General features: G+C 34.7%; 1 protein-coding gene across 10 annotated transcripts in view; it reads right to left on the bottom strand.

The window, feature by feature from the left end:
* The window catches only part of LOC103878903 (EF-hand calcium-binding domain-containing protein 3), a 514301-nt gene that overhangs the window by 363817 nt on the left and 138114 nt on the right, over positions 1-12370 (bottom strand). The window lies entirely within an intron of this gene.

Here is a 12370-nt window from a genome sequence, read left to right as displayed (position 1 = left end):
TACATATGTAACAAACCTGCACGTTATGCACATGTACCCTAGAACTTAAAGTATAATAATAATAAAAAAAATAAAAATAAATAAATTAATTAAAAAATATATATACAATAAAAAAAGAAAAAAAAAGAAATACTTCTATATTGTGAGCACACACACAAACAAAAATACAAGTTTTATAAAGCAATACTCGCCCTTATTATAGGTGATACACTCTAATATCTTCTAACAAATTTCAAGTTATGCCATTTCATTTTTTAAATACTATTCAAGACCTATTACATTTATTTCAGAACTGACATTTATCATTTAAAAATGATAAACAGGTTATATAGTACAGATATATATACACAGTAATTTTCATTAAAGCATATAAATACTTACAAAGAGTATAAGAGAATGTGTAGGGCTACCCCCTGAAGAGATGTTTTTTACCCAACAAAACAGCAAAGGAAGAGACCAGAAAAAGAAAGAAAAGACACACTTTTCCTTTGCCAAAAAAAAAAAAAATCTGGTGACAAAGAGGAAAAATTCAATTTTTTCTTACTATCATTACTTCCTAATTGACACTGAAACAACAAACAAACAAAAAGCTATACACAAAAGTAAGTATATAAAACTAAGACTCCCTTTTCCAAGCAAGTAAAAATCCTTAGGAAACCTAATAGTCAAATGTCAATTTCTTCTGAATTATCCATAACACTACACATAAATATTTCTTGTTCTTTGGAACAACAGGCTTAAGGATATGCTACCCCGAAATATAACATTGTGACAGAATTGGATATTTAAGCTGAAGGAATCTAAGAAATATCAGGTGCAAGAAGAACTCTGTGATCTCCCTTGTCTCCCCTGAAGCAGGTCTTGATATCCTCATATGAGAGGTGCTCTTCCTATGAAAAAAAAAAGAGTATCCTTATCTCCGAAGATGGAGGGATGCTGAGAGGAATCAAAACAAACAGGCCATGCTACCCTTAGCTACACTTAGCTCATAGCCACTCTTCTGTCCTCTATTTCATTTTCCATGACTTTCCACTCTTCATCAAACCTAGCGTAAAAACATCCAGATTTAATCACTTTTTCAGGCTTTTATTTTCTTATGAGGGTTCCCATGTCACATAAAACTTACACCAAATAAACTTGTGTGCTTTTATCTTGTTAATCTGTCTTTTGTTACAGAGCCTCAGCCACAAACCTGAAGGACAGAAGGAAAATATTTCTTCTCTACACTTAACTGGAGACTGCTTCAAAGATTATAAACTGTTAGCCCACATACTGAATACAGTACGAGATTTAGTGATTTTCATTGACCTAGAGAGTGTAATAGTAGTTATTTTTAAATTTGAATTTCATTATCTTTACATGGGATATATACTCTCAAGTTACTCCATAATTCTCATCACTTTGTCTTATGCTAACTTATTTTATTAATTTGTATTTCATGCCTGACTGCTAGACATTTGAGTTAGATGCCCTTGGCCTGGTTCAAATATTATCCTTCTCTGGAAGCCTACTGTAATTTATTTAAAATGTCACTATTAGAGCTATAACACTGTGCCTCTTGGATTGGCAGGCTAATTTGACCCGTCTTTCCCCTCCCTCCTATTCTAAGCAATTACCTTGGCCTTAAGTAGTATTTCCTCACTCCTCTGATTTTTGTTAACTTAATGTTTTTGTAGAAACTGCTTTTGCAAAAGCCTAAACCCCTTGAAGAAAATATACCAAATGCCTAAAGAGAGATATTTTGACAACTGAGAGATTTCTTCTGAAAAGAGAGAGAGAGATCTGATGAGAAAGAATGAGAATTTCTCTATGAGAGCATCCATTCCCCAACCCCACCCACCCTCAAGGTGCAGGACTGCCATTGTCTTTAACTGAATGTCAGTAGAAACACAAGGAAAGGGAGTTTAAAAGCTCTTCCTCCATGCCCATTGCCCTTTCCCAAATTGTAGTGTGACACTGGATTGGGAGGGAGTCCCAGTAAATAACCAGTCAGCCCTCAGGGTCAGATTTAATTCAATTAAAAGAAAATAAAGCAACTGCAATTTCTGGTACTATAGCAGCTAGACATCTGGATTAACCCTCCTACTGAAGATGACAAAAAAATCTAAATAAAATATTACTTATAAAAAATCTTAACTGCTTCAATTTGCTGCCAAGAAAGTAAGAAATTCCCAGGCCAAAAAAAATTGATGAAGAGCTCTAACTCAAAGCACAGTATCTACTTTTTCAGGCAAAGAGTGTTTGCCAAAGACAAAACAAAAACAAATGGAATGAATTTTAGTTTATATTTTCAAAGGCTCAGACAAAACCTAGGTTCCTCCCAAACTGCACATTTATACTCCTTTAACTTATAAAACTGCTTAACCTAGCATTCAATACCCGCAAAAAATATCAATAATAAACAAAGGTTCCTCCTTTACAGGTAATTTGACTCTTCTCTCTGGCTACCTTTAAGGTTCTCTTTCTTTTGGGGTATGCTGCAGATACATCCTGATATATCTTTGTATGGATTTCCTTTTATTCTATGTGGAATTCACTGGACTTCTTGAATTGGTAGGTTAAGGTCTCTCTCAATTCTGGAAAGTTCTAAGCTACAGCCCCTCAAATATTTTCTCTGCAACCACTCTATCCTCTCTTCTCCCCTGTATTGATGTATATTTTTTATACCTCTTCCTTCTATCTTCTATGCCTCTTAACCTATTTCCTATATAATCTGTCTGGCTGCATTGTGTACAACTTCTTCAAACTAATTTGCAGTTCATATTTCTCTCTATGCCTACGTTTAATCTGCTGATATTCTTGTCCACTAATTAATTTTGATTATTATATTTTAAATTTCTAGAAGTTGTCTCTTTTTCATATCTGTGTGCTCTTTATAGGCTTTAGGTTCCCTTAGATATTTTCAAGTTTCTCTTTTATTTCTTTGGAAGAATACAGAAGAATATGACTACAGAAAGAGTGAAATTTTTAAAATGGAAGACATGTACACCAGAAAAAATATTACTTCAGGCTAGACTGGCATCAGAGAAAATATACTTTAAGGCAAAAGCCTTACTGACAATGAAAATTCAACTTACAACAGGGGAAAAAACAGTTTTAATATCTTTAGGAATCTATAACAAGTTTAAATTGAAATACATCTAGTAACAATGACTTGAAATATATAGAGCAAAAAATTGACAGAACTACAAGGAGAAATAAACAAACTATCATTACTGAAGATTTTTAAAACGTCTTTCAATAAATGACAGGACAAATAGACAAAAAATCAGTAAGGACATAGAAGATTTGAAAATATGATTAATAAATGACCAAATATAAAAGACTGACTCAACAATTGTAGAATTTCTTTACAAACGCATAACATTTTCCAAAAAGTGATCATGTTGTGATCCATAAAGCAAGTCTTAATATATTTTAAATAACTAAAAACATATAAAATATGCATTTAAAATAACTGAAATTACAGAAAATATATTCACTTACTGCAATATAATTAATCCAGTAAAAACAAAAAACACTACCAAACTTGGAAATGAAGAAACACTTCTAGAATTGCCCATGGATCAAGACAGAAATCATTATAAAAGTAAGAAAAATAATTTTAACTAATCAATAATTTTAAAACTACATATCAATACCTGGGGCCATGTAGCTAAAAAAGCAATACATAGGGGAAAATATATGTGCTTAAAACCTTACATTAGAGAAGAAAAAAGGACTAAAATTTCATGAGCTAAGCATCCATCTCAAGAAGTTAGAAAAAGAGTAACAAAATAAACCTAACTAAAAAAGTATAGCGAAGAAAATGATAAAGACAAAAACATAAATGAAACGAATAATAAACATATAATAAAGAGGATCAAAAAGTTGACTTAGTTATTGAAATGTACAAACCACGAGTATATATTATCTTAAAAACAGAAAAAAGACAAAAATGAGCAAGACAAGGAATGAGATGGGAATATTACTGCAAATGCCACAAATATTACAAAAATATTTAAGATCTTATTATTAAAAATCATATAGTGACTAGCCTAGCCATCATGGCAAAACTCTGTCTCTACTAAAAATTAAAAAATTAGCCAGGCATGGTGGCACATGCCTGTAATCCCAGCTACTCAGAGGCTAAGGCACGAGAATCACTTGAGCCTGGGAGGCAGAGGTTGCAATGGGTCAAGATCATATCACTGCACTCCAGCCTAGGCAACAGAGCAAAACTCAGTCTCAAAAACAACAAAAAAAATAGTATAGTATTAGAGTGATAAATTTTTCAGATGAAAAAGTCAAAGTCTTAGGAAAAAACCAGCTTACCCAAATTGGCTCATGAATAAACAGAAAACCTAAATAATCTTACAATATGAAAGAAGATGAATCAGTAATCAAAAACCTTCCCAAAAGAAAATGTCAAGGCTCAACTGGCTTGTTCTGTGAATTCCACTAGACTCAAAGGTAATACGCAATCTCAATGCTATAGAAACTATTCAGAGATTGGGGGTGGCTGGCAAGATGACCACTGAAACTATTCCAAACAATAGAAAAAGAAGGATTCCTCCCTAACTCATTTTATGAGGCCAGCATCATCCTGATACCAAAACCCAGCAGAGACACAACAAAAAAAGAAAATTTCAGGCCAATATCCCTGATGAACATCGACGCAAAAATCCTCCATAAGTTGTGCACATGTACCCTAGAACATAAAGTATAATAAAAAAATTTAAAAATAAAAAAAAATACTGGCAAACTGAATCCAGTAGTACATCAAAAAGCTTATTCATCATGATCAAGTCGGCTTCATCCCTGGGATGCCAGGATGGTTCAACATACACAAATCGATAAATGTAATCCATCACATAAACAGAAACAATAACAAAAACCACAATTGTCTCAATAAATGCAGAAAAGGCCTTCGACAAAATTCAACACCCCTGCATGCTAAAAACTCTCATTAAACTAGGTATTGATGGAACATATCTCAAAATAATAAGAGCTATTTATGACAAACCCACAGCCAATATCATACTGAATGGGCAAAAATTGGAAGCATTCCCTTTGAATACCAGCACAAGACAAGGATGCCCTCTCTCACCACTCCTATTCAACATAGTGTTGGAAGTTCTGGCCACAGCAATCAGGCAAGAGAAAGAAATAAAGGGTATGCAAATAGGAAGAGAGGAAGTCCAATTGTCGTGTTTGCAGATGACATGATTGTATATTTAGAAAACCCCATCGTCTCAGCCCAAAATCTCCTTAAGCTGATAAACAACTTCAGCAAAGTCTCAGGATACAAAATCAATGTGCAAAAATCACAAGCATTCCTCTATACACCAGTAATACACAAACAGAGAGCCAAATCATGAGTAAACTCCCATTCACAATTGCTACAAAGAGAATAAAATACCTAGGAATACAACTTACAAGGGATGTGAAGGACCTCTTCAAGGAGAACAACAAACCACTGCTCAAGGAAATAGGAGAGGACACAAACAAATGGAAAGACATTCCATGCTCATAAAGAATCAATATCATGAAAATGGCCATACTGCCCAAAGTAATTTATAGATTCAATGCTATCTCCATCAAGCTACCAATGACTTTCTTCACAGAATTAGAAAAAACTACATTTCATATGGAACCAAAAAAGAGCCCATATAGCCAAGACAATCCTAAACAAAATGAACAAAGCTAGAGGCATCACACTACCTGACTTCAAACTATACTATAAGGCTACAGGAACCAGAAGAGCATGGTACTGGTACCAAAACAGAGATATAGACCAATGGAACAGAACAGAGGCCTCAGAAAAAACACCACACATCTACAACCATCTGATCTTTGATAAATCTGACAAAAACAAGCAATGGGGAAAAGATTCCCTATTTAATAAATGGTGTTGGCGAAACTGGCTAGCCATATGTAGAAAGCTGAAACTGGATCCCTTCCTTACACCTTATGCAAAAACTAACTCAAGATGGATTAAAGACTTAAATGTAAGACCTAAAACCATAAAAACCCTAGAAGAAAACTTAGGCACTACCATTCAGGACATAGACATGGGCAAAGACTTCATGACTAAAACACCAAGAGCAGTGGCAACAAAGTCCAAAATAGACAAATGGGATCTAATTAAACTAAAGAGCTTCTGCACAGCAAAAGAAACTATCATCAGAGTGAACAGGCAACCTACAGAATGGGAGAAAAATTCTGTAATCTATCCATCTGACAAAGAGCTAATATCCAGAGTCTGTAAGGAACGTAAACAAATTTACAAGGAAAAAACAATGCCATCAAAAGTAGGTGAAGGATAGGAACAGACACTTCTCAAAAGAGCACATTTATGCAGCCAACAAACATGAAAAAAAGCTCATCATCACTGGTCATTAGAGAAATGCAAATCAAAACCACAATGAGATACCATCTCATGCCAGTTAGAATAGTGATAATTAAAAAGTCAGGAAAGAACAGATGTTGGAAAGGATGCGGAGAAATAGGAACACTTTTACCAACACTGTTGGTGGGAATGTAAATTAGTTCCACCATTGTGGAAGACAGTGTGGTGATTCCTGAAGGATCTAGAACCAGAAATACCATTTGACCCAGCAATCCCATTACTGGGTATATACCCAGAGGATTATAAATCATTTACTATAAAAACACATGCACACTTATGTTTATTGCAGCACTATTCACAATAGCAAAGACTTGGAACTAACCCAAATGCCCATCAATGATAGACTGGATAAAAAAAATGTGGCACATATATACCATTGAATACTATGCAGCCATAACAAAGACTGAGTTTCTGTCCTTTGCAGGGACACGGATGAACCTGGAAACTATCATCCTCAGCATAGGAACAGAAAACCAAACACCGCATGTTCTCACTCATAAGTGGGAGTTGAACAATGAGAGCACATGGACACAGGGAGGGAAACATCACACACTGGGGCCTGTCGGGGTGTGGGGGGCTAGTGGAGGGATAGCACTAGGAGAAATACCAAACGTAGATGACAGGTTGATGGGTGCAGCAAACCACCATGGCATATGTATACCTATGTAACAAACCTGCACGTTCTGCACATGTATCCCAAAACTTAAAGTATAATTTAAAAAGAAACTATTCAAAGATTTAGACAAAGAAAAAATACTTTTCAAATTATGAAGAGAATGTGACATCAAAGCCTGACAATGCTAATGAAAACAAAGAAAATTACAAGTTAATCTCACAGATAAATAGAGATGTATAAATCCTTAACAAAATATTAGAAAAATGAACCCACCAATATGTAAAAAGGATAATACATCATGACTAAAATGAGTTTATTCCAAAAATTCAGTTGCATTTACATAAAAAAATCAACTAATGTACCACATTAACCAATAAAAGAGAAAACTCATATGACCTATCTTAATAGATACATAAAAATTGTTGAATGAAATAAAACAAACAAATATAAATGTAATCATTTTTAAAACAGGATTAAAAGGCAATTTCCTTGGCCTGGTGAATGGTATTTATGAAAAACCCACAAGAAATACTTCATTTCATCCTTAGTGAAATGCTTAAAGTATTCCTTTGAGATGAGGAATAAAAGAAAGATGTCCAGTATTGCTATTTTTAGCTAAGATTATTTTGGAGGTCCTAGTCCCAGTACAGAAAGATAAAGAAAAACAAAAACATAAAAGAAGTGCACATTTAAAAAATTAACTTTAAGAAATATCATATGGTCATGAAATAGAAAACACAGTCCTATAAAGATACATGTTCTCAGCAGAAACCTTATAAACCAGAAGTGATTGGGGTCCTATCTTTAACCTCCTTAAATAGAATAATAGTCATTCATGAATTTTGCATCCAGCAAAACTAAGTTTCATAAATGAAGCAGAAATAAAGTATTTTTCAGACGAACAAATGCTGAGGGAATTTGTCACTATCAGACCAGGCTTACAGGAAATGCTAAAAGGAGTTCTAAATCTTGAAACCAAAGGTTGATATGCACCAGAATAGAACTTCTTTAAAGCACAGAACTTACGGGGCCTGTAAAACAATAATCCAATGAAATAAAACAAATGATCTAGGTAACAATCAATAGGATGACTGGAACAGTACCTCACATCTCAATATTATCATTGAACATAAATGCCCTAAATGTTCCACTTAAAAGACAGATTGGCAGAATGGATTTAAAAATCACAAACCAAATATCTGCTGTCTTCAGAGACTCACCCAACATGTAAGGATTCATACAAACTCAAGGTAAAGATGTGGAAAAGATATTTTGCAAAAAGGGAAACCAAACATGAGCAAAGGTAGCTCTTCTTATATTAGAGAAAACAGATTTTAAAGCAACAACAGTAAAAAAAAAAAAAAAAAAAAAAAAAAAGACAGTGTTATTATATAATGATAAAAGGATCAATCCAACAAGAAGAGATTACAACCCTAAATATACATCCACTTAACTCTGGAGCTCCCAGATTCATAAGATGATTAATACTAGACCTAAGAAATTAGATAAACAGCAACAGAATAGGGGACTTCAACACTCCACTGACAGCACTAGACATATCATCAAGGCAGAAAGTCAACAATAAACACTGGACCTAAACTGCACTTTAGAGCAGATGGACTTCACAGATATTTACAGAACATTCTACCCAAGAACTACAGAATCTACATTCTTCTCATCAGCATATGCAACATTCTCCAAGACACACCATATGATAGGCTACAAAACAAAACTCAATAAATTTTTAAAAATCAAATTCATATCAGTATCTTCTCAGGCCACAGTGGAATAAAACTAGAAATCAATTCCAAAAGGAATCCTCAAAACTATGCAAATACATGGAAATTAAACAATGTCCTCTTGAATGATTTGGCATTTAGCAGTGAAATCAAGATGGAAATTAAATAATTCTTTGAAATTAATGATATTAGCAATACAAGTTATCAAAGCCTCTGGGATATAGCAAAAGCAGTGCTAAGAGGAAAGTTTATAGCACCAAATGACTATATCGAAAAGTCTGAAAAAAATTACAAATTGAACCACCTAACATCACACTTCAAAGCATTAGAAAAACAAAAACAAACCAAACCCAAAGCTAGCAGTCAAAAAGAAATCATAAAGATCAGAGCAGAACTAAATGACATTGAAACAAAAAAAAAATACAAAAAAGATCAATGAAACAAAAGTTGGTTCTTTGGAAAGATAAACAAAATTGATAGACTATTAGCTAGATTAACCAAGAAGGCAGATTCAACCAAGCTCAATTAGAAATGAAAACGGAGACATTACAATCAATACCATAGACATACAAAAGATCATTCGAGACTACTATGAACACTTCTATGTATACAAACTAGAAAATCCAAAGGAAATGCATAAATTTCTGGAAACATACAACACTCCTACATTAAATCAGAAAGAAATAGAAATCCTGGACAGACCAATAACACACAGTGAGACTGAATTGGTAATTCAAAAATTGCCAGCAAAAAAAGTCCAGGGATTCACAGCTGAATGCTACCAGACACTCAAAGAATTGGTACCAATCTTACTGAAACTATTCCATAAAATTAAGAGAGGGAATCCTTCCAAACTCATTCTATGAAGACAGTATCACCCTAATACCAAAACCAGGAAAGGACATAACAAAAAGAATACTACAGACCAATATCCCTGATGAACACAGACGCAAAAATCCTCAACAAAATACTAGCAAACCAAGTCCAACAGCACATCAAAAAGATAATACACACAATCAAGCTGATTTAATCCCAGGGATGCAGGGATAGTTTAACATACAGAAGTCAATAAATGTGATACATCACATAAACAGCATTAAAAACAAAAATCATATGGTTATCTCAATAGGTGCAGAAAAAGCACCCTGGCTGGGCATGGTGGCTCACACCTGTAATCCCAGCACTTTGGGAGGCCTAGGTGGGTGGATCAGAAGGTCAGGAGATAGAGACCATCCTGGCTAACAAGGTGAAATGCCATCTCTACTAAAAATACAAAAAAATTAGCCAGGCATGGTGGCACACGCCTGTAGTCCCAGCTACTCAAGAAGCTGAGGCAGGAGAATTGCTTGAACCCCGGAGGCGGAGGTTTCAGTGAGCCAAGATTGTGCCGCCACACTCCAGCCTGGCTGACAGAGCGAGACTTTGCCAAAAAAAAAAAACCAAAAACAAAAAAACAAACAAACAAAAAAAACCAGCTTCCTTTCCTGATAGAAATGCTATCATAAACTAGGCATACATTCAATCCAAAAAAACTAGGCATTGAAGGGACATTCCTCAAAATAATAAAAGCCATGTATGACAAACCCACAGCCAACATCAAATTGAATGGGGAAAAGTTGAAAGCATTCCTCCTGAGAACTGGAGCAAGATAAGGATGCCTACTTTCACCACTTGTGTTCAGCATAGTATTGGAAGTCCTAGCCAGAGCAATCAGGCAAGAGAAAGGAATAAACAGCATCCATATTAGAAAAAAGGAAGTCAAACTATCACTGTCCACCAATGATATGATGATATACCTCAAAAACCATAAAGACTCCTCAAAAAGACTCCGACTTTGATAAATAAATTTAGTAAAGTTATAGGTGACATAATCAGTGTACATAAATCAGTAGCATTGCTGTACACTGACAGCAATCAACTGAGAATCAAATCAGAACATGATCCCATTTCTAATAGCTGCAAAATAAAATAAAATACCTAGAAATATACCTACACAACAAAGTGAAACTTGTCTATAAGGAGAACTCCAAAACCCTGCTGAAAGAAATCACAGACAACACAAACAAATGGAAAAATATCCCATGCTTATGGATTGGGAGAATCAATATTGTAAAATGACCATACTGCCCAAAACAATCTACAGATTCCATGCAATTGCTATCAAAATACCAACATTATTTTTCACCTAACTAGAAAAATAAAGTCTAAAATTCGTATGGAACCTAAAAAGAGCCTGAATAGCCAAAGCAATCCTAAACAAAAAGAATAAATCTGGAGGCATCACATTACCTGACTTGAAATTATACTCCAAGGTTATAGTTACTAAAAGAGAATGGTACTATTAAAAAAAAAAAAAGTAGATATATAGACTAATGGAACAGAATAAAGAACCCAGAAATAAAGCCAAATACTTGCAACCATCTGATCTTTGACAAAGCATACAAAAACATAAATTAGGGAAAGGGCAGCCTATTTAATAAATGGTACTAGGAAAACTGGATAGCCACATCTCTCTCCTTATTTCTCACCTTACACAAAAATCACCTTATACAAAAATATCTCACCTTGTACAAAAATCAACTTAAAATGGATCAAAGACTTAAATCTAAGATCTGAAACCATTACAATTCTAGAAGAAAACCTAGGAAAAGCCCTTCTGGACATTGGCCTTGGCAAAGAATTTATGACTATGACCCCAACAACAAATGCAACAAAAACAAGAATAAATGAGTTGCACCTAATTAAACTAAAAACCTTCTGCACAGCAAAAGACATAATTATTATGGTAAACAGACAACCAATAATATAGAAGGAATTATTTGCAAACTATACATCTGACAAAGGACTAATATCCAGAATCTACAAGGAACTCAAACAAGTCAGCAAGAAAAAAAAACCACACAATACCATTAGAAAGTGGGCAAATGACATGAGCAGATATTTCTTAAAAGAGGATACATGAATAACCAACATACATATGAAAAAATGCTCAACATTACTAATAACCAAGGAAATGCAAATTAAAACCATGATGAGATACCATGTTACCTCTATCAGAATAGTCATTATTAAAAAGTCCAAAAACAATAGATGTTGGCATGGTTATGGTGAAAAGGGAAGGTTTACACATTGCGGGTGGGAAAATAAATTAGTACGACCTTTATGGAAAACAATATAAAGATTTCTTAAAAGAACTAAAAGTAGGCCGGGCGCGGTGGCTCAAGCCTGTAATCCCAGCACTTTGGGAGGCCGAGACGGGCGGATCACGAGGTCAGGAGATCGAGACCAGCCTGGCTAACACGGTGAAACCCCGTCTCTACTAAAAAATACAAAAAAAAACCTAGCCGGGCGAGGTGACGGGCGCCTGTAGTCCCAGCTACTCGGGAGGTTGAGGCAGGAGAATGGCGTAAACCCCGGAGGCGGAGCTTGCAGTGAGCTGAGATCCGGCCACTGCACTCCAGCCTGGGCGACAGAGCAAGACTCCGTCTCAAAAAAAAAAAAAAAAAAAAAAAAACAACACAGAACTAAAAGTAGATCTACCATTTGATCCAGCAATCTCACTACTGAGTACCCAAAGGAAAAAAGTAATTATATCAAAAAGACACCTGCACATGTATACTTACT

The sequence above is a fragment of the Papio anubis genome, chromosome 17 (assembly GCF_008728515.1).
Source record: "Papio anubis isolate 15944 chromosome 17, Panubis1.0, whole genome shotgun sequence".
NCBI lineage: Eukaryota > Metazoa > Chordata > Mammalia > Primates > Cercopithecidae > Papio > Papio anubis.
The sequence above is the reverse complement of the archived record's forward strand: the minus strand, read 5'-3'. Positions and strand labels throughout refer to the sequence as shown.